Source organism: Pinus tabuliformis, chromosome J (genome assembly GCF_031772625.1).
Source record: "Pinus tabuliformis cultivar Carrire ecotype Pingquan chromosome J, CPIR1, whole genome shotgun sequence".
NCBI classification, from domain to species: Eukaryota; Viridiplantae; Streptophyta; class Pinopsida; order Pinales; family Pinaceae; genus Pinus; species Pinus tabuliformis.
In genome coordinates this window covers 281,746,398-281,770,271 of record NC_142295.1, presented here as the reverse complement: position 1 = coordinate 281,770,271, position 23,874 = coordinate 281,746,398, and positions in this window count along the sequence as shown.

The window sequence follows — 23,874 nt, the reverse complement described above, 5'->3', positions numbered from 1 at the left end:
AAAACATCGTTCAACCATACCTCGATGACCTTCCGGCTCATTCACGAAAGCGGACTGATCACCCACAGCATTTAAGAGCGATATTTCTACGTTGCCGACACTACAAGATACGACTCAATCCACACAAATGTGTATTTTACGTTAGTTCTGGTCGTTTGCTTGGCTTTGTAGTCTCAAAGGATGGGATTCGTCTCGACCCATGTAAGGTCCAGGCAATCATAAATTTGCCTCCACCTTCGAATTTGCTTCAGATTCAGAAACTCCAAGGGAATGCAAACTTTCTGAGGAGGTTCATTCCAATTTACGCCAAACTTGCTAAAGGTTATACTCGTCTTTTGAAAAAGGGAGTACCCTTTGTCTAGGATCAGGTTGCGCTAGCTTCCTTTGATGCTTTAAAAGAATCTCTAATGAAAGCATCATTGATGTACGGTCCTGATTATCAAAAAGATTTTAACCTGTATCTGGCTGCGGCGAATACGACCATCGCAATGGTTTTAGTTCAAGAAGTCAATGGAATTGAACATCCTATATATTATTTAAGTAAAAACTTAAATGATACAGAAAATAAATATTCTTATGTTGAAAAGCTAGCACTCGCAGCTGTTCAAGCGATACAGAGATTTCGACACTATGTCCTCTTTCGAAAAACTACCATTCTGTCAGATTGCAACCCCATGACTTATATATTGTTGCGACAATTGCTGGGGGGAAAATACTCAAAATGGATAGCAATCCTACAAGAGTTTGATCTGGAATTTGTAAGATCCAAGTCAAAGAAAGCTCTGGTTTTCGCAGAATTATTATGCGATCTCCCATCGTCATCCAACGATGAAACATCCGATGAAACAATCATGGACGAAAGTTTGTTTCTGATATCTTCAAGCAATCAGTGGTATGGAGATATAATCATTTATCTCCAAACCCAAAAATATAGGCCAAATACATCACGCTCCGAACAAAAATGTATTCGATACCAAGCAAAAGACTACATGATCGTCGGTGATACACTTTACCGTCGCGGTATCAATACAGTTCTGAGAAGGTGCCTCACCCATGAGGAGGCCGAAAAAGTCCTGAATGATTGTCATTCGGGCGCATGTGGGGGGCATCAATCCGGTTATGCTACAACACAAAAAATCTTACGAGCAGGATACTTCTGGCCAACAATATTCAAATATTGCATAACCGCAGTCAGAAGTTGCCATGCTTGTCAAATTTTCGATAACAAAACCAAAAGACCACCCGCACCTCTGCAGCCAATAGTTGTTGTTGGGCCATTCACCAAATGGGGCATCGATTTCATGACATGTAACCCCACCTCGACCGGGGGGCATGGGTATATCATAGTCGCAGTTGAGTATTTTACCAAATGGGTCGAGGCGATGCCTACATTAGATAATACTCGTGAAACAACTGCCCTCTTCTTTTTCAATCATGTAGTCACCCGATTCGGCGTACCACAAGCTATAGTCACAAATCATGGATCGCATTTTCACAATCAAATGATGGTCGAATTAGCTGCCAAACTAGGGTTGTCTCACGACAGCTCTACTCCATATTATCTGCAAGCCAACGGACAAGTTGAAGCAATCAACAAGGTCCTGAAACACATGCTGCAAAGGATGATTGGAGTTCACAAGAGAAGATGGCACCTAATCTTGTACTCAGCTTTGTGGGCTTACCGAACATCGGTAAGGAATGCAACCGGGTTTACACCTTTCCAACTGGTATATGGCCTGGAAGCAGTCTTACCAATACAGTGTGAAATCTCGTCTCTCAAACTCGCAATTGATCTCCTCCCCGGAACTTCAGAAGAAGAAGCTCGTTTCCTGGAATTAATCCAATTGGATGAAACCCGTCGTGACGCCGCTTTGGCTAACAAAACCCATAAGAAATGAGTCAAGGCGCAGTTCGACAAAAATGTCAAACCCCGTGTCTTCTCAGAAGGTGACTTGGTCTTGCTTTATGACCAAGAATCCGATAAATTGGGAGCAGGTAAATTTAAGTCTTTATGGATGGGCCCCTATATTGTTAAACGGGTGTTAGCAAAAGGAGCCTACGAGTTAATGGATTATGACGGAATTCCACTGGCGCAACCTCGTAACGGGTTGTACCTCAAGCGTTACTATGCGTAATGGTAACCTGTATGCTTTTGTTATGTTTTTGTTTTCGCTAAAGTGTTTATTTTGGTCAAGTAATCCACCTTTTACATTTATTGCAGATGTCAAACCTATTGGAGTCATGTGTTGGATATGCCGACGGAGCGAGTTGTAGTTCGCGGAATCTATCTTCCGCGGCTTGGGCCATTTTCTATCCAAGCGGCGAGTTAGTAAGTTTCAGAGGGGTATGTATTGGTTGATCAACAAATAACATCGTTGAATATAGCGCGTTGATAGAACTTCTCTCTGATGCCATCACACATGGTATACGCCGAATGATTGTTAGGCTAGACTCATAACTCGTAATACTACAACTCACTGGTATCTATTCTGTCCGAAATCCAGCTATTTATCGCATGTTCCTAAGGGTTAAGATTTTGGAAAGACAATTTGATTTTATTCAATATCAGCATATTTCCAGAAACTTAAACACATTAACTGACTCATTGGCAAATTATGTGTTAGATAGACATTTGCAACATTTATAAAAAGAAACATACCATCAATGTTTGCATTTGGATCATGTAACTTCACCAAAATAAAACTCCGAAAATCAAAAATATATATAATTGTTTGTGGTTTACACATAATGTTCTGTAACCAAGACAAAATCGGTAAAGTGACCAAAAACTCAAAATGCTAGGGGGCACCCTAGCCTAATGATGCTCATGATAGCAAGTCACAGCATGTGCGATCATGCGTAAGAGACGAGTCCATCGTCTTGGAACACCAGTAGTATGCCGCTGCAACCTCAAGGGCAGCTTGTTAGTCCTCACATCTGGAATACCAAGAGTGAGGCCTTCAACCTGCTCCTGTAATGCTGTGAGAGTCTCGGCCACATCGAGGTCGCGAAGGATAGCCCTTCCAACAGCCTCTCCTGCTGGGGCGGCAGCTGGCACTCTCAGGCGTGCTACGGGCCGAACAGGACCAACATCTGCATGTACACATGAGTTTGATTAAAGTCTTGATAGAATAAAGCACAAGGACATTATAAATGAAAAATGATAAACAGGAATATGGTCAAAGGATTTACCAATGGCGCCCCACTGTTCGCCATCCGGCAGTACTAAATCTGGATCACCACGGAAGTCCATGCCAGCATATGGATACTCAAAATAAACCATCTTCTGAAGGTCAAACCACCTGAAGAAGGTATCAGAAAATGAAATCTGAGACTGACCAGCATGCCTAGAAATATGGTCAACCCATCTCTGCATACGTGGTTCAGTAGGTGAAGGTAAATCAAGTGAAATATACTGTGGCTGCATCAGTGGTATCTTCTCCAAGGCAAAGGTGGTCAAAATAGAACCATACCCAAAGTTCTTCAACCTCCCACTCTTTATCTTGGTCAACTATTCTTTCATGACAAGAAGTACTGCGTTGCACCAGTTGAACACCTTCGGTTGGAGGCATTCCAAGGCATACTGCATATAAGATGGGTTGGCTACATGAAGAGCCGCACCACCAGCCATCCTACCAAAAGTAAACAGAATAGTCCTGAGGGACCTGTCAATGACATCAGGGATGATGATCTTGCCATCTCTACTCGGCTGAGATCCCTCTCTGCAGTACCGGCGAACATAATCTCTCACAGAGTCACCTCCTTGGGCCAAACCTGATAAAGAGATGGGGGCACCCCACCTCGACAAGCCAGTCAAGAAATAGATGTCTACTACAGTCAAGGGGATAGATTTGCCCCTGATCTAGAAAACCTGGTTGGTAGGATCCCAAGCATCGAGCAAATACTGCAGTAAGTTGATCTGCTGTCTCATGCTACAAATGCGGAAGAACTTCTGCAAGCCACAGTTCCGCAGTGCGTTTACTGTAATCGGATCATGAAGGGCAAGCATGTCCTCTTCTTCATGCTCACGTTCTCACCATGTAATGGTCATCTTACTCCAAAGATCTCTGAAAAGCAAACAAGAGAAGAGTTAGATCCTGATTTTGGTAAGAAACAAGCAAAATTTCCATCAAAAACTGTGCACAGAATTCCTTCTCTACGCCCATCGCACCTACAGTAGTGCTCTGGGTGCGTTGCATGTAAGATGGCCATTAGACAGGCCAACATCCAACGCACCTTTCGATACACAGAGGGTACGCTGAAGGCAAAATGAGTTTTTCAAACCCCAGAGGCTCAGAAAAACCAGGAATCAAGCTCAGAATGAAAAATGGAAAACATGAAATGAAAGAGCTTAGGTTTAGCTCCTACCTGGTCCAGACGGCGCCGAGAATCGTCCACAGAATCTCCCGAAATCGGCTGATGAAAATCAAAGGGGGAAAGCAACTCCAAAGCTCCAACAAACCAAAGTTCAAATGAAATGGTAAAATGAGAGGTAAAAACACTTTTTCATTACTTTTTACGTAGTTCAAAGTAAAATATTAGTGTTCTAACTCGTTTTTCAAGCATATATTGTTCATTTCTGACTAGTTTGATGAAGCATTTGAAAATACAGTACAATCATTGAAAGAACAAAGCTATTTATGGTAAAGTCAAAAAGGGGACGATTCAATCGAGCAATGTTACCACAAGGTTCAAGCTCGTTAAAAAATAAACCCGCATCGAGCAGTTTTAGCACATAGTTCAAGCTTGTTAAAAAATAAACATAAGCCATGAGCAAATGTTTCCCCTCGCGTTTAAGCTCGTTAAAAAATGAACTATTCCCTGGTAAATAACCATTGTGAATGTAGTACTTCAGCCATTAAAGCCTTGGTCATGTTTGCACCGTCACCTCCACTTTTGCATTGGCCGATCATTCACCTCCATTTGATTGTTTACCCATTTTGAGGAACAGCTGCGAAGAGTGATTTCACTAGCCATCCTTGTAACACTGCCGTGATTGGAAAATTCCAAACCTTACCTGGAATCAGTTGCTACCCATTTTATCACTCGTTCCTCAAAAGACGAGTCTCCTTTAAGCTCTTTTCAACTAACTCGTAAAATATGAAAAGATTGCCGAGCCATTGGCCTCTCCATCTCGTTAAAGGGACAGGAAGTGCTATCCCTCCTCTAAATTTTAATCTTTTTGGACCTGAGGGATTATTACACAAAAAGATCGAGTGCTTGTTTTGTTCGGCTCGTTAAAAGTATCCAAAATTCATCCCTTTTGTATTGTTTTATACTTTTTCGGACTTAAGGGATTAGATGATGAAAAAGGAATTTTGGAGTTACCTTTACATTCCTTTTCAGACTCTCTAAAATTGAAAAGGACCAATTTATCTTTGTTGTTAAACTCGTTAAAAAGATTAATAGCGACAAACTTGTCTACAGATGAGAACGAGTTTCACTATCGCTAGACTCGTTAAAACATAGCGATGGGTTTGCCCGAAGGGAAAATTATAGAACAAGCATATGTTATCCTCCTCAAGCTTGACAAAAATAAATAGGTACTGGTCAGCAATGACTGGGGAAAATTGGGAAGAAAACTTGAAGAAACTTTGTTGGTAGCAAGTCGCTCTTGAACATGGCACTTCCACTCCGTGTCCAAGCCGGGTTGGGTTGTTTCGTTCACCGCTCACATCACCATGGTCCCATCATACCATCCACATTTGGGGTTAATGCTACGAATCCATCACATCAGTGTCGCCGATATGTTTAAGAGAATTCATTCAGAGAATTCACCTGTGTCTCACCCACTACCATACATTTATACTCCATTCTTTCATGACCACCACCCTGAACCTTATATCATCAGATTGTTTTCACCTCCATTAAAATCATTTGCTCCGTTCCATGTCATTGATGTGGGATTTATTAAGGCCCTCCTGTGATGGATCACTTCTTGTCGACATCAGCTCATTATCCAAGAAGTTGATCTAGGAACACCCCATTCAGTACTTTGAAGCTTGCATGCCTCAATGGCAAGTTTCTCACTTCCAGCGACAGGTTTACATCAATGGCCTTCGACCGAAAGATTTTGCGTGGTGTTTGACACCAAGTCCTTTATTCACACCACGTGAATTGTACTGCAATACCTTGAGGGTCATTATCATTATCGGTGATTCCTCTCGCGCTTGTTAACAATTTACATCATTGGCTGGTAATCAAGCGATGTATTTCCATGTTCGACTTCAGAACATTTCTCACATCGATCGACTTGTACTTCGAGTGAAGATCGAACGAGATTGAAGACCCCGGATCTAGTTTCATCCATCCGGGCTGCGATATATATTCAGGGAAATAAAGACATCAATGTACATCATTGCCGCATAGATAATGATCCAATCAAAAGGATGATGGCTCTATCAGAATCATCAGTCTACACTCAGACGATTGTCTGTCCTATGTACATGAAAATGAATTTATAAACTGAGCATGGGAATGCCCGGCTTAGCTAGATCATGAAAATGTTATGAAGATAATGTATTATATTGTACCTTATTACAAGTCTCCTCTCAGCTTGAAAGAACTTCGGATCCTCATAATAAAGCATTTCACCCGACATCAAAAGATTAACGACCTCATGCTTTAGGGGGCAACTGTTATAGACATTTTTGGGCCCTACAACCCCAAGCATGAAATGTCCATAAATCAAGGGCTCCTAAGTCCCTAAAAGTGTTGTTCTAACCCCTAAAGGAACAAGGTCAACAGATTACAGCTTCTCCTAGAAGTTCTCCATGAAAAACTGCTCAAAATTGGTCAAAACATGATCATTTCAGCTGCTCCATTGGCCAAGTGCATTGCATCTCACCTAAATACATTGTGAGGGTGCGTTGCATTTCAAAAATCCCTTCTATGGGGTGTGATGGGCGAGAAATGACAAATGGCAGTGTCGTTCCGCGAGGTGGAGAGGCAATGGAAGCTTCCAGAATCTTCTCCTGTGACACTTGCCTCACTGAATTCAACCAAGGATGAGTAAGAGACCATCAATCTCTAAGTGGAAGCAACAACTATAAGAGGGAAGACACTAATCAAATCATGAGCTGACTCATCTCCATTACAGACATCTATATATGGATCTCTCATCCCAGAGATCCAAAGGCTGGAATTTTGCATATTGTAAGGAATTGTTGTTGGTTTCTTGAGACAAACATCAGATTGTTGGGTGATCTAAGCTTTGTTTGAGGTGAAGAGGGGCTTCTTTGCTGGGAGTTTGATGCTGGGTCAGAACAACTAGTTGTAACTCCTCTTGGGTCTTTCTTGTTTTATCAATAAAAGCTATTCAAGTTTTCCTCCATGTTTTTGTGTCATTGATGCTGGCTACATTTGTATGGTCAATTTACATCTGATCCTAGATTGTTTATGATTATAGATCCATGTCTTTTTATAGTGCTATGCTTCTATGATCTTACAGGTACTTTGTGAAGCTAGGTGTGCAAGGGAGCAGGTAGCTAAAGACTATCAAAGAAGAGGAGAATCAAATCAGGAGATTAGCGCAAGACAGAGGTTGGTCTTTCTGTTCCTCTCTATCTATAATTCATAAAGGAAAAATGAAAGTAGCTTTTCTCTGTTTGTTTCTAAGGCAGCTGTCACACCTTTGTGGGATAGAGCAGTTCTATATAGACACTTTTCCCTGTAACAGGCACATCATTTCAAAGGGTTCCATTCGTATTGACCCATCACGTGTGCAAGCAATTCAGCAAATCGATCTGCCCCGGAATAAAAAGGAGATATAATCGTTCAATGGTAAGAAGAATTTTTTGCGTCGCTTTGTGCCTAGTCTTGCTGAACACTTAAGAGAGATGACCAACATGCTCAAGAAGGACAGCCAAGTGAAATGGACAGAGGAGGCTGTAAAATCTTTCAACTTGGTCAAATTGGCCCTTTCTTCAGCTCCAGTTCTTGTCAGCCCGGACTGCACTCAGGATTTCATATTGTTTTCATTTGCTTCAGAGCACACTATGGCAGCAGTATTATTGTAGAAAAGAGATGATCATGAAAGACCCATTTCATTCTTCAGCAGGGCTATAAGAGATGCAGCGTTAAATTACAACATCATTGAGAAGCAAGCCCTAGCACTTGTGAAGGCATTAAAGGATTTCCGGGTATATATCCTACATTCTAACATTCTGGCCTATGTTCCTAACGCTGCTGTAAAAGATGTTTTAGTGCAGATCGATCTGGAAGGAAGAAGAGGCAAATGGATCGCAGCCTTGCTGGAATATGATGTGGAAATAAAGCCCATAAAGCTAGTCAAAGGACAGGGGTTGGCGAAGTTAATGGCCGAATCAAATTTGCAATGCTTTAGACATAAATCTGATTGTTGCCATGTCCGCCGAGAATGAGGAAGGAACTTCAATTTAGGTATCTGAAATGTTTTCTTTGTCCCCATGGTATTCAGATATAATATATGTGCTGAAAAATCTGTCACCACCGCCCGACATGACTAGAAACAAAGCGAGAACACTCAAATTGAAGGCTGCCAAGTTTTGCATTTTGAATTCTGCACTGTATTGGAAAGATCCCGGTGGCATTCTGTTAAATTGTTTGGTGGAAGAGGAGGAAAAGAGAGTCATGGAGGACTTCCATGGAGGAGAGTGTGGTGGTCACCTTTTTTGGAAGTCAATAGCGAACAAAATTTTGAGAGCAGGGTACTACTGGCCTACTTTGTTTGCTGATGTGTATAAGATGGTAAAGCACTGTCATAAATGTCAGATTTTCGAAGGAAAACAGAAATTACAGCATTTTCCACTTAAGCCTATTGAGGTGAGCGCTCCTTTCCAGCAGTGGGGGTTGGATTTCATTGGGGAAATTCATCTCGCCTCTTCCGGATAGTTTTAGCCTCCTGTTGCAACATGTGTTCATCTTTCATGATTGACATTTTTTACATGCCAAATATGTCATACTTCACATGCTGCAATGCTCCATATTTCCAGAAAGAGGTCAAATAAGAGGCCATGAAAGTGTGCCAGTCTAAATGTCACTGCTGTATTCCAATTTTGATGACTTAACCATTTTTTGGAGAATGTTCTGTTAAGGGAAGTCCAAACAGCTTAATCTTGGCTTCCCTAGGTTTCAATTTCTTGCTTTAGAAATAGAGAATGAATATCTGTCCAAACAGCTTAATCTTGGAAGATTTGTAGATAGGTAAAGAACCAACGGAGCCCAACTGCTTAATCTGGGCCCTTGGCAGAAATAAGTGCAGATTTAGATAGGAGGGAAGTCAAAAGAAAAATTGTAAAGTAGGGTCTGCAAGTCCAAGTGCACCCAAAACCAAAAGAAGAAAAAATGTTAGGTAAGTAGGTTGGGTAGGTAGTTTTGAGGTTGCAGAATGTTGATTTATGATCAATTTTGTGTTTCAAAGTGATATTTTACTACAGATCACAACTGTAAGGCAGTTTTTCATTTGGAGTAGGTCAAGCGAGGCATGTCTAAACTTGCCCTTCTTCTAATTCCCTAAATCACTCACTAGCTTCCCTGAAGAGGTCAATATCTGCTTGAGCCTCTTAGTTTCATCATGTTTCATAAAACATTTGCCTAAGTACTGCTTTACTTAGGAGTGCTGATATCTCTTCTACAAGTTCTATCCCCCCTAATAGCCTAAAGATTCACATACTTAGTGCTTTCTTCACACTTTCATATTAACTACCAATTCTTACTATGTAGCTCCCTATATGTTCCCCCTTCCCCTACTAAAAATATGTTAACAAATCTCCCTATGTACATATTCCCATCCCCTGGCATTTTAGCCCTATATATATCAGTTTGGGAAATGCTGAGTTCATCTGGGACTCAGCATTAGCCTACCGCGTCCTAACCCTGGGATTAGCTTGACATCTGGTTAAGTTAAAAAACCTTTTTCTCACCCCTTTACCCATAATGTTTCATGCCTTTTAACCCCTCACGCTCACAGGTTTGGGTTTAGTTTAAAAAATATTTGATTAAATTATGATCCCAGCGCTCAAACCCTGAAAAACCCACAAAACACCCAATAAACCAAAGTCTAAGCCCCCCCATGGCATCATACAAATTCGAATATTCGCACGGGCCCCGTCCATTATCCCTCCACCGCCTCATCTGTTCCGCCAGTCGTCCGATCGCCCGCGCCACAGATCTACGGTGGGCGGGTCTTCTCATCTCCGAAGCCGCCGAGGGTTAATGCCCGGGAGATCAGCAGTTTTCCCGCCGTACTCCCGCCATGCGTCTCCCTCTCGGCTATGGCGGAGCCCCCTCTGTCAAAAACACCTACGCGGAAAGGCAGTGTGCCCGAAACCAGATACCGGTCTCGCCCCTCCTACGTCACTGTAACGTCACCCTGCCACGTCACCATCCCGCGTCGGCCTCCTGCCACCGTGTCCTTGCCACGTAGCTGCCACCGTACTACCATGTCACCTCCTCCGCCGTACCGCCATGTCACCCGGCTATACTGCTGACGTCACCCCGCTGACGTCACCCTGCCACGTCACCATCGTACTGGGACGCATCGCTGACGTCATGCTGACGTGACCGTCAAAAAGTGTGAAAGGCACAAATCGCAGCCTAGGAAGCCCAGAATTAGAATCTGAGGAAGTTTTTCATGCATGATTAGCGCAGCGCTAATCGCGCATGGCTACGGGAAATAGGCCGAAATGGAAATCCCCTCACCGCTCAGCCTCCAGCAGGCCCAAAAGGTGCAAAACGACCAGAATTTCTTCGCGAGACATACCGAAAGGGGCAAACACAATTTTTAAAGCAACAGAGGCCTGAGCAGGAGCCATAAAAGGTCAATAGGACATTCTAAAGCACTCAGAAGACATTAAAGAGGCCAGGTTCAGCGCCAAAGTGTATCAGAGGAAAGATGAAGCGGCAAAGAGTATCAGTTTAGCAACATCAAAGCAGGTGAAAATTAAAAGCCTCCATCAAAGTCAGCAGAGCAGTTAAGGCCATTTAAAACTTATCTGGTCAGGATTAGTGCACATTAATGGCACTGAACAGCAGCAGAATCAAGTTATAGGTGGGGATAAAAGACAAATCACAGTTATTACAGAAAGACTCCACCAAGCCACCTAGGACAGACATTAACTCAGTTTGATACAACTGCCCTCAGCGCAGCTCAAAGATATTTTCATGCATTTATTTCTGGATAAGATTAGGTTAAAGTAATCATTTTATTTTTTAGACCTATATAGGTCGGCTGTAATAGATTAATTTTGGATAATTTTCCCTATTTATACGACCCTCTGCATTGTAAAAAGGGTTGGTTGGTTGATAATCTTTATTATAGACTCGCACTGTATCTGAGATGTTTTACTTAATCAAAGATTGTTGAAAAGCTTTGGAGGAATGACTATCTGCTTTGTGTCTAATGGTTTGAATAATTGAATGTGGAATTCTTGTGCTGCAGTATCAATAAATAAGTGTTCCTTACCTCTATTATTTCAATTTCACATATGCTCAAGTCACTGAACAAAGGGTTGGTTTATAATTTGCTTAGTTGCACTCTATGCTCAGTTTCTGTGGCTTTTTAATGTTTTCCTCTTGATTTAGGCACAAATATGAATTCTGTTATGGCTCATGTTTGATCTATTTCACATATGAATGACTGTTATCTAGGAATTCTTAGCTGCTCCTAGATAGGGCTCATTTATCTTCCTTCTGCTAACCTGAATGAGAGAATCTTAATTGCCCCTTGTTCCTTAGCCTTTAATCCATCTCTTTTACCTTGAAAGATTGTTTCATATGCAGCTGTCTTGCTCCATAATTCCCTCTTGTGACCAGGAAAATGCACCAGCAGTCCTACTCCTTGACTCCACGCCCAATGGTTCTAAAACTTTCATGCTATCTCTGCCTCTTTACTTGAAAGCATCATCCTTCCCACCAAAATCAAAACAAAACCCCTTGAACTCAATAACTAGCCTAAAAACCTTATCAACAAAGCTAAATCAGAAAGAGAGAGCCATCTCTGATTGCAAGTGGGCTAGAACCTGCAGTCCAAAGATTGGTCTATGGTTACCTCGGTCGTATCCTTTTGAGCTGACCAGGAGGACAACCTGAGTGATAAAATAATGGCGACTCAATTGGGGAACATCCTCTGTTAATTTCACAAATCAAGTTGGAAAAAATCTATGGGAACAAAGATCAGTTGTTCAAGTGCTGTCTATTCCTTAAAACTACAGATGAAGTCTGAATGTCGGCCAGGAAGCCTTTGAAACTGTTCTTGCTTTGCATTTACAGCAGTAAATAAATGCTACTTCAGTCAATCTTCATGTTAGTTTTAAACTGCAGATAGCTATTCCAAAAATTTGATCAGTTCCTTGCTAATTCTAAAAAAACATTCACAGAAAATACCAAAACAAATTAGAATCTAGTTCCCAAAAAGAATTCTCATTATACTAGGTCAAATCCAGACCCAAATCCCCCGGTTGCTTTTGAAAATCCGAACTTAATCCCAAAGATCCTTAGGAAGCAAGAACAAAGAGAAGATTTTGCTGATAATAGTCCTGAAGCAGTTCACACAAGCAGTGTTCCAACCCCTGTCAAAGTTTTATTTCATTCAACCCCTGCTTCCCCTTGTTCATCATCTACTTCCCAAAGCACTCCTTCCACACCTCCATTCACTGCACATACTCCCATGACCACTACTATTGTTACAGCTGTTCCAGTTGTCCCTGCTGTTCTTGTTGTTCCACCTATCCCTGTGAATATGGCTAATAGATATGCACCCCTGCAATTACCTGCAAATCCTGGGGCTATGCCTCAGGATTATCAAACTAAAATCACATATTTTGATGGAACTGGTACTTGCACAGCCCTTCAGCATACCAAGAAGATGCAAGACTATTTTGAGAACTACGAAATAGATGATGATAGTGTGAGAATGAAAATTTTTGTTCAAAGTTTAACAGGTGATGTAAGAACTTGGTTCAGATCACTTGCTCCAAATTCTATAACCACTCCGGATGAGCTTTATCAATCCTTTACCAACAGATGGGAAAAAAAGAAAGACCCATTGCACATACTAGCTGAATACGATACAATAAAAAGAGGCCCTCAAGAGTTTGTCCTAGATTACTGTGCAAGATTCAACAATGTCTATAATGCAGTACCACAGGACTTAAGACCTCCACCTGACCTTGCCTTGTATAAATTCCCTAATGGATTCGACCCGCATATGGCATACCAGTTAAAAGAAAGATCCCCTCAAACCCTTGCAGACATGCAAAATGTTGCTGTTAGCGTAGAGGCTAACATCACCTTCAAAGAAGAACCCTTAGCCTTAGATCAGAAACTTGATGCTATTATCAGTGGCATGCAAAGGTTGGGAGACAGAGTAGAAAGTGTTGAGAGGAAATCATCATGGGAAGGACAACAGTCCAATACCATAAGGAACCCAAACTTTAGGAAAACGCAGAACACAAATGCTGGTAGGTCTAGCCCAGACCCTGATATAAGACCCCCTTTTCATGAAAATTATGTGGAAGCATCTACATCTAGTGAGCCCACAGAGGACACTCACATGAACTTAGTGGATTCAAGGGCTGAGCAACAAATTTTCCTAACTCAACAAGACCAAGATGAGCATGACTTTAATCAATTTCAGACTAAGTCTGGTGAGTCTTTTGATTTTAAACAAGGCTATGATACTACTGTCTATGAGGTCCACAAACAATATAAGCTGAGAACTAGGACCATTGATATTTCTAAACCTAGCAAACCAAAGGATGGCAAACAGCCCAACAAGACTAAAGGCAAGGCCGTCATAACAGAACCAGCTGATATACCTGTCCCAAACCCGCATCAAGTGACTATAGAGGACATAACAGAAATGCAACCTTCTATTGATAAGCCTCTGCCACCTTCTTCCTCAAAAGAGAATTTGAACAGCATTCCAAAAAGCCCTCCTAAAACAGAAAAACCGCAAGCAATTACTTCCCTTAACGCTGATAAACAAGACCAAATTGTTGATACTCCAATGGAAAAAGGGAAACCTGCCTCTCACAATACTAAAACACAATCTGAAAAATCATTTGACTTAGAGGCAGAAATAGGTAAATTGAAGATATCCATCCCCTTGTCTGAACTTGCTATACATGATGTATATAGGCAACAAATTCAAAGATCACTTCAAATGCCAGAAGTCAAGGATGATGTAAATATTCTTGATGATCAGCCTAAGCTACTGTTCGGTCCAGAAATGGAAAATCAACATATGGACCTGTCTTACCCTTTTATGTCAGTTTACATATACATGACAAAGTCCTGCACAATGCTATGTTTGACTCAGGTGCCTTACACAACCTTATGCCCAAAGCTGTAATGGAAAAACTGAACCTTGATGTTACAAGACCCTACAAATATCTATTCTCCTTTGACTCAAGTCAAGTCAAGTGTTTAGGCCTCATCAAAGACCTGTGTGTCTCCTTAGTCCAATTTCCTAACAAGACAATCCTCATGGATGTGGTGGTTGCTGACATTCCACCAAAATATGGCATGCTATTGTCAAGATCTTGGGGAGCAAAACTCCAAGGATCCCTCCAATTAGATCTCTCTTATGCCACTATATCTATCTTTTGGCAACCAAAGAGACTATATAGAGAAACACTGATGAAGTATGTGGTAACTTGTGAGAGGAAGCCTGAAGATTTTCCCATTTACTCAATCCATTCTGATATGGATTCTTTTATTTTATTTAATGATAAAACAAGTCCTCCCATTGATGGCAAGCCGTTGGCTGTAGAACTGAACACACACATCAATGAAGAATCGGTTGCCCATACTGATGAAACTGTCGAAACAGTTAATGCAACTAGCATGCTAGAAGAACCTCCCCAAACAGAAAATTCAAATCTGTCCACTGCAAGAATGACTGAAACTCTTGACACTAACCACAAGCAAGAAATCACATGGTATTTAGAGTTTGATGGCTCTGTCAAAAAGTTAGGAGCAGGGGCAGGTGTCTGGATTCACAATACACATAACAATCGTGCAGAAGGCCATGCCTACAAAATAAATTTCAAATGCACCAATAACATGGCAGAGTATGAGGCTCTCCTCCTAGGCCTTAAATTGCTCAAAGCTCTAGGCGCTGCAAAAGTGTCCATTTTAGGTGACTCCAATTTAATCATACAAAAGATGAAAGGTAAATTTGTTACCAACGACAATAGAATGAGGGCCTATAGGACTGCTGCCACTAGTATACTCAATGCATTCACTGAATCCAAGCTTGCCAAGATTGCAAGAGAGCATAACCTTCATGCACACAGCCTAGCCACTTTTTCTAGTACATGCAAGCTTCCCTTTGAGCCAAATCACCATTTTACTGCTGAGATAAAACATAGGCCTGTTGTCCCAAATAATGTTAAAGATTGGCAAGTGGTCGAAAATGATGCCCAGATTAACAATTTCTTCACTCTTCAGCATGAGTTTTCAAAAATTAACATTGACATGGATGCTATGACGGATGAACAACAGTGAACAAATGAAAGTCAGCAGGCTGTAACACCTATAACAGCCAAACGAATGTTGAACCCAACTGTTTTTTATAATACAAACATAGAAAAGCTGAAACAGATGCATTGGGAGGAAATAGCCGAAACAGAGGCTGAGATCGTTGATCTGAAAGATAACCTTCTCCCTGCTGGCCTCACTCCATTAGAAGATATGTTTGATGCTAATGATGTTCCCAAGAAGCCAAAAATGCAACCCCTAAACGCTGTTGTAGAGGAACATAACATCGGAACAGCAGAGAAGCCCAAAATGATCAAATTATCCAAAAATTTTCCACCTGATCAAAAGCCTAAATATGTTGATTTATTCAAAGAATTCCAAGATGTATTTGCTTGGAGTTATGAGGACTTGAAGTCCTATGACACCTCAGTAATCCAACACACCATTCCCTTAAAACCAAATCAAAATCCCTTCAAGCAGAAACTGAGGAGAATCAATCCCATGCTTCTCCCTCTGATTGAAAAGGAATTGAAAAGAATGTTTGAAGCAGGTATCATAACACCCATCAGATTTTCTGAATGGGTATCCAATCTTGTTCCCACAAGAAAAAAGACAGGTGAGATTAGGCTATGTGTAGACCTAAGAAATTTAAACTAAGTCTCCCTAAAAGACCACTACCCCTTGCCCAAAATGGATCATATTCTGTAGAGAGTAGTGGGGTCATCTAGAATTTCTTTGCTAGATGGCTTTTTAGGTTTCAATCAAATACTGGTTCACCCGGATGACCAAGACAAGACTGCCTTTACCACACCGTGGGGAACATTTAAGTATGTGAAGATGCCTTTCGGACTTAAAAATGCTAGTGCTACCTTTCAAAGGGCAATGGATATTGCATTTTCCAAGGAAATACATGATTTCCTAGTTGTCTACCTTGATGACTTAACCCCCTTCTCCAAATCTGATCAAGAGCACCTAAAACATTTGAGGCAAATATTCATGACATGTAGGAAATATGGCATTTCCTTGAACCCCAAGAAGTCCCTCTTCGGCCTTGAATAAGGCAAGCTTCTTGGCCATATCATATCAAAAGATGGGATCAGAATTGATCCTGAAAGAATCCAATCCATCCTCCAAATCCCATATCCAAGGAACATAAAAGAGTTGCAAGCATTCCTTGGGAAGATCAAATTCCTAAGGAGATTTATCCCAAATCTAGCTGAGTTGATAAGATTGTTAAGCAACATGTTAAAAAAGGATGCCAAGGTAAGATGGTCTCTTGAAACCAAACAAGCCTTTGAGGGCATAAAATCTGGCTTAACCCAAGCTGCTGTCCTCACAAGTCTACAATTTGATAGGGACTTTATCATATTTTCTTTTGCATCTGATCACACCATAGCTACTGTCCTTTTGTAAAAGGATGATCAGGGAAATGAAAATCCAATTGCATTTTTCAACCGAGCCTTAAGAGATGCCCCTTTGAACTACCAAATCATGGAAAAGCAGGCCTATGCCCTTGTTAAGGCCATCAAGGATTTCAGAGTCTACATTTTATATTCACATGTGATTGCCTATGTCCCAAATGATGTTGTAAAAGACATATTAACCCAAGAGGGATTAGAGGGCAAAAGAGGAAAATGGATTGCAAACATCCTTGAATATGACATAGAAATAAAACCAACCAAGCTCATAAAGGGACAAGGTTTAGCCAAACTGATGTCCGAAACAAACTTTCAAGCCTTAGACATTAACCAATTGGACAATGAATAGGAGCTGGCGACTCCACAGATCAGTGAAACCTTTTTGCAATCCCCATGGTATGCTGATATATTCTTTGTATTGTTAAACCTGTTTGCTCCCCTAGGATTGTCCAGAACCAAGAAAAGATTTTTGAAGATGAAAGCTTCAAAGTTTTGTGTCATAGATGGTGCTTTATTTTGGAAAAATCATGAAGGTATATTGCTTAATTGTTTAACCATGAGTGAAACTAACAACGTCATGAAAGAATTCCATGCAGGTGACTGTGGAGGACATCTATATTGGAAGTCCACTGCTGATAAAATTTTAAGGGCTGGTTTCTATTGGCCCTCTCTTTTTGCAGATATAAAGAAATTTTCCATTTCATGTCACAAATGCCAAATCTTTGAGGGCAAAAGAAAGTTGTTGCCCCTGCCCCTTAAACCCATCTCAACTGAAAAGCCTTTTCAACAATGGGGTCTTGACTTCATTGGAGAAATCCATCCCTCCTCCTCAGGCTGGCACAAGTGGATTCTAATGGCCACTGACTATTTCACTAAGTGGGTTGAAGCCATCCCATGCAGGCAAGCCAATGACACCATCATTATCCAATTCCTTGAGTGCAATATCCTTTCTAGATTTGGCTACCCTGAGAAGATCATTACTGACAACGCCGTTGCTTTCAAATCCAAAAAGATGATCAAATTTTGCCATAAATTTCATATTACCTTGGGCCACTCTACGGCCTATTACCCTCAAGGTAATGGCTTGGCCGAATCCTCAAATAAAAGTCTAATTAATATTATCAAGAAGATCTTAGAAGAAAACAAGAAGAACTGGCATAAAAAGCTCACAAATGCCCTATGGGCAGACAAACTTTCAACCAAGAAATCCATTGGGATGAGCCCTTATGAGCTAGAATATGGCATGGAGGCATGATTTCCTTCATCTTTGGGCATCCATACTATCAAACTGTTACAGGAGATTCAGGCTGAACCAAATCACATTCAACGAAGAATAAATCAGACCATTCATCTTCAGCAAACCAGAGAGAAAGTCTATGACAGAGCTCAAATTTTGCAAGAAAAGCTCAAAAAGATGTTTGATAAGAGAGCTAAGGCTGAGGATTTCTACATTGGCGACAAAGTTCTAAGGTGGGATTCATGAAGAGAAGACAAGGGAAAACATGCAAAATTTGATTTTTTATGGAAAGGGCCATTTGTTATTTCTGCTGTTCAGGGGAATAACACATATTTTCTCAAATCTCTAGAGGGCAGCACTGCTGAGGAAGGCCCTGTTAATGGCCGAATGTTAAAACATTACCACGATCCCTTTTAAAAGGATACAATGCAACTCTATACATATTTCTTTGTACATTGATATTTGTATATATCAGCACTTTGTTTTTATTTTTTGTATAAGCAGTCTGAGTGTTAGAGGAGCAGCAGCAAAATTTGCGAAGACATAGTTAATGCAAGAATTCCATTTTTTAAGGCTCTATCTCTGCATTAATCTCTGTAAAACAGCAAGAGTAGCACTCTCATATCACATAAATTCTTGGTAGAAGCACAACAGTCTGCAGCTTACAGTCTTCAGTCAAACAGTATCAATAGAAGAGGAGCAATCTTTCAGCAACTGTTTCTAGACCAGAGCTAAAAGAAACACATCAGTTTTGATCTATATTTTTCAATGGCACAATGCTCAAGCAATATTGTACATAACATTAAGCACGCAGAAGAAAGCAGGCGATGCTATATAGTTCACAGTAATTCAGTTGAGGAGAGAGCTGTTCATATTTCAAAGTTTCACACTCTTAACAGCCAGCACAAAGAAGTTTTTTCAGTCTACAGCAACATTAGAAGATCAAGGCAGTTTGACCTGGTGTTCTTGGCTTTTCACAAGGAAAAGCCATCCCCAAGTGGACCCACTGTTAGCCTCCTATTGCAACAGGTGTTCATCTTTCATGATTGACATTTTTTACATGCCAAATATGTCATACTTTGCATGCTGCAATGCTCCATATTTCCAGAAAGAGGTCAAAGAAGAGGCCATGAAAGTGTGCCAGTCTAAATGCCACTGCTGTATTCCAATTTTGATGACTTAACCATTTTTTGGAGAATGTTCTGTTAAGGGAAGTCGAAACAGGTTAATCTTGGCTTCCCTAGGTTTCAATTTCTTGCTTTAGAAATAGAGAATGAATATCTGTCCAAAAAGCTTAATCTTGGAAGATTTGTAGATAGGTAGAGAATCAAAGGAGCCCAACTGCTTAATCTGGGCCCTTGGCAGAAATAAGTGCAGATTTAGATAGGAGGGCAGTCAAAAGAAAAATTGTAAAGCACGGTCTGCAAGTCCAAGTGCACCCAAAACCAAAAGAAGAAAAAATGTTAGGTTAGTAGGCTAGGTAGGTAGTTTTGACGTTGCAGAATGTTGATTTATGATCAATTTTGTGTTTCAAAGTGATATTTTACTACAGATCACAATTGTAAGGCAGTTTTTCATTTGGAGCAGGTCAAGCGAGGCATGTCTAAACTCCCCCTTCTTCTAATTCCCTAAATCACTCACTAACTTCCCTGAAGAGGTCAAGATCTGCTTGAGCCTCTTAGTTTCATCATGTTTCATAAAACATTTGCCTAAGTAGAGATCTGCTTTACTTAGGAGTGTTGATATCTCTTCTACAAGTTCTATCCCCCCTAATAGCCTAAAAATTCACATACTTAGCGCTTTCTTCACACTTTCATATTAACTACCAATTCTTACTATGTAGCTCCATATCTGTTCCCCCTTCTCCTACTAAAAATATGTTAATAAATCTCCCTATGTACATATTCCCATCCCCTGGCATTTTAGCCCTATATATATCAGTTTGGGAAATTCCGAGTTCATCTGGGACTCAGCATTAGCCTACCGCGTCCTAACCCTAGAATTAGCTTGACATCTGGTTAAGTTAAAAAACCTTTTTCTCACCCCTTTACCCATAACGTTTCATCCCTTTTAACCCCTCGCGCTCACAGGTTCGGGTTTAGTTTAAAAAATATTTGATTAAATTATGATCCCGGGGCTCAAACCCTGAAAAACCCACAAAACACCCACTAAACCAAAGTCTAAACACCCCCCCGCGGCATCATACAAATTCGAATATTCGCACAGGTCTCGTCCATTATCCCTCCACTGCCTGATCTATTCCGCCAGCCGTCCGATCACCCGCGCCACAGATCTACGGTGGGTAGGTCTTCTCATCTCCAAAGCTGCCGAGGGTTAACGCCCGGGAGATCGGCGGTTTTCCCGCCGTACTCCCTTCATGCGTTGCCCTCTCGGCTGTGGCGGAGCCCCCTCTGCCAAAACCACCTATGCAGAAAGGCGGTGCGCCCGAAACCAGATAATGCTCTCTCCCCTCCTGCGTCAGCGTGACATCACCCTACCACGTCACCATCCCGCATCGGCCTCTTGCCATCGTGTCCTTGCCACATAGCTGCCACCGTACTACCACGTCACCTCCTCCGCCGTACCGCCACGTCACCCGGCTGTACTGCTGACGTCACCCTGCCACGTCACCACCGTACTAGGACCCACCACTGACGTCATGCTGACGTCACCGTCAAAAAGTGAAAAAGGCGCAAATCGCAGCCTAGGAAGCCCGAAATCAGAATCTAAGGCAGTTTTTCATGCGCGATTAGCACCGGCTACGGAAAATAGGTCGAAATGGAAAGCCCCTCACCGCTCGGCCTCCAACAGGCCCAAAAGGCGCAAAATGACTAGAATTTCATCGCGGGACATAAAGAAAGGGGCAAACACAATTTTTAAAGCAACAGACGGTCGAGCAGCAGCCATAAAAGGTCGATAGGACAGTCTAAAGCACTCAGAAGACATTAAAGAGGCCAGGTTCAGCGCCAAAGTGTATCAGAGGAAAGATGAAGCGGAAAAGAGTATCAGTTCAGCAACATCAAAGCAGGTGAAAATTAAAAGCCTCCATCAAAGTCAACAGAGCAGTTAAGGCCATTTAAAAACTTATCTGGTCGGGATTAGTGCACATTAAGGTTCGGATTAGTGCACATTAATGGCACCGAACAGCAGCAGAATCAAGTTAGAGGTGGGGATAAAAGACAAATCACAGTTATTACAGAAAGACTACACCAAGCCACCCAGGACAGACATTAGCTCAATTTGATACAGCTGCCCTCAGCACAGCTCAAAGATATTTTCATGCATTTATTTCTGGATAAGATTAGGTTAAAGTAATCATTTCTTTTTTAGACTTGTTTAGGTTGGCTGTAATAGATTAATTTTGGATAATTTTCCGTATTTATACGACCCTCTGCATTGTAAAAAGGGTTGGTTGGTTGATAATCTTCATTAGAGACTCGCACTATATCTGAGATGTTTTACTTAATCAAAGATTGCTGAAAAGCTTTGGAGGAATGACTGTCTGCTCTGTGTCTAATGGTTTGAAGAATTGAATGTGGAATTCTTGTGCTGCAGTATGAATCAATAAGTGTTCCTTACCTTTTTTATTTCAATTTGACATATGCTCAAGTCATTGAACAAAGGATTGGTTTAGAATTTGCTTAGCTGCACTCTATGCTCGGTTTATGTGGCTTTTTAATTTTTTCCTCTTGATTTAGGCATAAATATGAATTCTGTTATGGCTCATGTTTGATCTATTTCACATATGAATGACTGTTATCTAGGAATTCTTAGCTGCTCCTAGATAAGGCTCATTTATCTTCCTTCTGCTAACCTGAATGAGAGATTCTTAATTGCCCCTAATTCCTTACCCTTTAATCCATCTCTTTTACCTTGAAAGATTGTTTCATATGCAACTGTCTTGCTCCATAGTTCCCTCTTGTGACTAGGAAAATGCACCAGCAGTCCTACTCCTTGACTCCATGCCCAATGGTTCTAAAACTTTCATGCTATCTCTGCGCCTCTTTACTTGAAAGATATCCTTCCCACCAAAATCAAAACAAAACCCCTTGAACTCAATAACTAGCCTAAAAACCTTATCAACAAAGCTAAATCAGAAAGAGAGAGCCCTCTCTGATTGTAGGTGGGCTAGAACCTGCAGTCCAAAGATTGGTCTGTGGTTACCTCGACCGTATCCTTTTGAGCTGACCAGAAGGACAACCTGAGTGATAACAGACAGCATAGATGGATCCTTACAGCGATAGACTACTTCACAAAATGGATTGAGGCAGCTCCCACTAGACAAGCTACAGATACGGTAATCATTTCATTTCTTGAAAATAACATCTTGTCTCGCTTTGGTTGTCCAAATAAGTTAATCACCGATAATGCAGCAGCTTTCAAATCAAAGAGGATGGTAGAATTTTGTCATAGGTATCACATCATTTTGGGTCATTCAACTTCCTATCATCCACAAGGAAATGGATTGGCGGAATCTTCGAATAAGTCATTGGTCAACATCATCAAGAAGCTACTAGAAATAAATAAAAAGCGCTGGAATAAGAGGTTGGTCCATGCGCTTTGGGCAGATCGGATCAGTCAGAAAAAATCCATTGGTATGTCACCGTCTGAGCTTGTTTATGGAGTTGACATAGTATTTCCCACCTCTCTTGCTGCCTCGGTAGTTAGACTTCTTCAGGACGCCGGCAGTGAAGAAGATCCCATGCAGAGAAGGTTGAATCAAATGATCCACATGCAGCAAACGAGAGAAGAGGTTTTCAAGAACGCATCCAACTTGTAGGAGAAAATAAAGGAAATCTATGATAGAAAAGAAAAGGCAGATAAATTTCAGTTGGATGATGCGGTGCTGAAGTGGGATGCAAGGAATGAAGAGAAAGGTAAGAAAAGAAAGTTCGAGAATCTTTGGAAAGGCCCTTTCAAGATTGCAGCATATAGGGGTAAGAATGCCTTTTTTCTGAAGGAAATGAACGGGGAAGATTGTCCTGGAGGGTCGATCAATGGTCGGCTGCTCAAGCGGTACCACTGCTGATTTATGAACGCTGCTTCCACTGTCATTGTAAATACCATTTTTATTTCAGTTTGGTTTTAGTCTGTTAAGTTAGTTTTTGAGTCATTTCAATGTCAAGTTTGAGTCAATTTCTTGGTCATTTCAGTTTCATAAATAAGTCAGAGTCATATGTTGTTTGTCAAAATGATGACTCCATAGCCCAATGGACAAAAGGCACTGTCTAGCTCCTCTAGAGATGTGTTTTTCTTGGAACCTCCAAGGAGCTACCATCCCCCATTGGAGCCAATGTTAGAGTCGGTTTGGTCAGCCCTCCGTCAGAGATAAAAACTCTTTATGCATTTCATTTTTAGGTGTCCCGCTCCCTTCACTTAGCTGCATTCTGCTAGGGGCATGCCATAACCTAACGGATAAGGTCATGCTAGTTATTTCCCTCATGTCTGGCTCCTGCTGGCTTATGTCCTTGTGTCAAATAATCAAAAAGTCCATAAGAGTCCAGGTTTGGTCCTTCAACGGACAAAGGTCATTTTTGGTCATTAGGTCTGGGAACTGGTCAGTTTGGTCTCAAAATATGTCTAGTATAGCCATGTAGGCCAGAGGGATGTTCTTGCAAAGTAATGATCCACAGAGTTTCATCATCACATTGACAGACTTCGACTATTCTTCAAAACTCCGTTTTGAAGAAAAGTCAAATAGTGTCATTTGTGACAAAAGTTTCAAAAAGAGTCGACAATTGATTTCTTTAGGTGCAG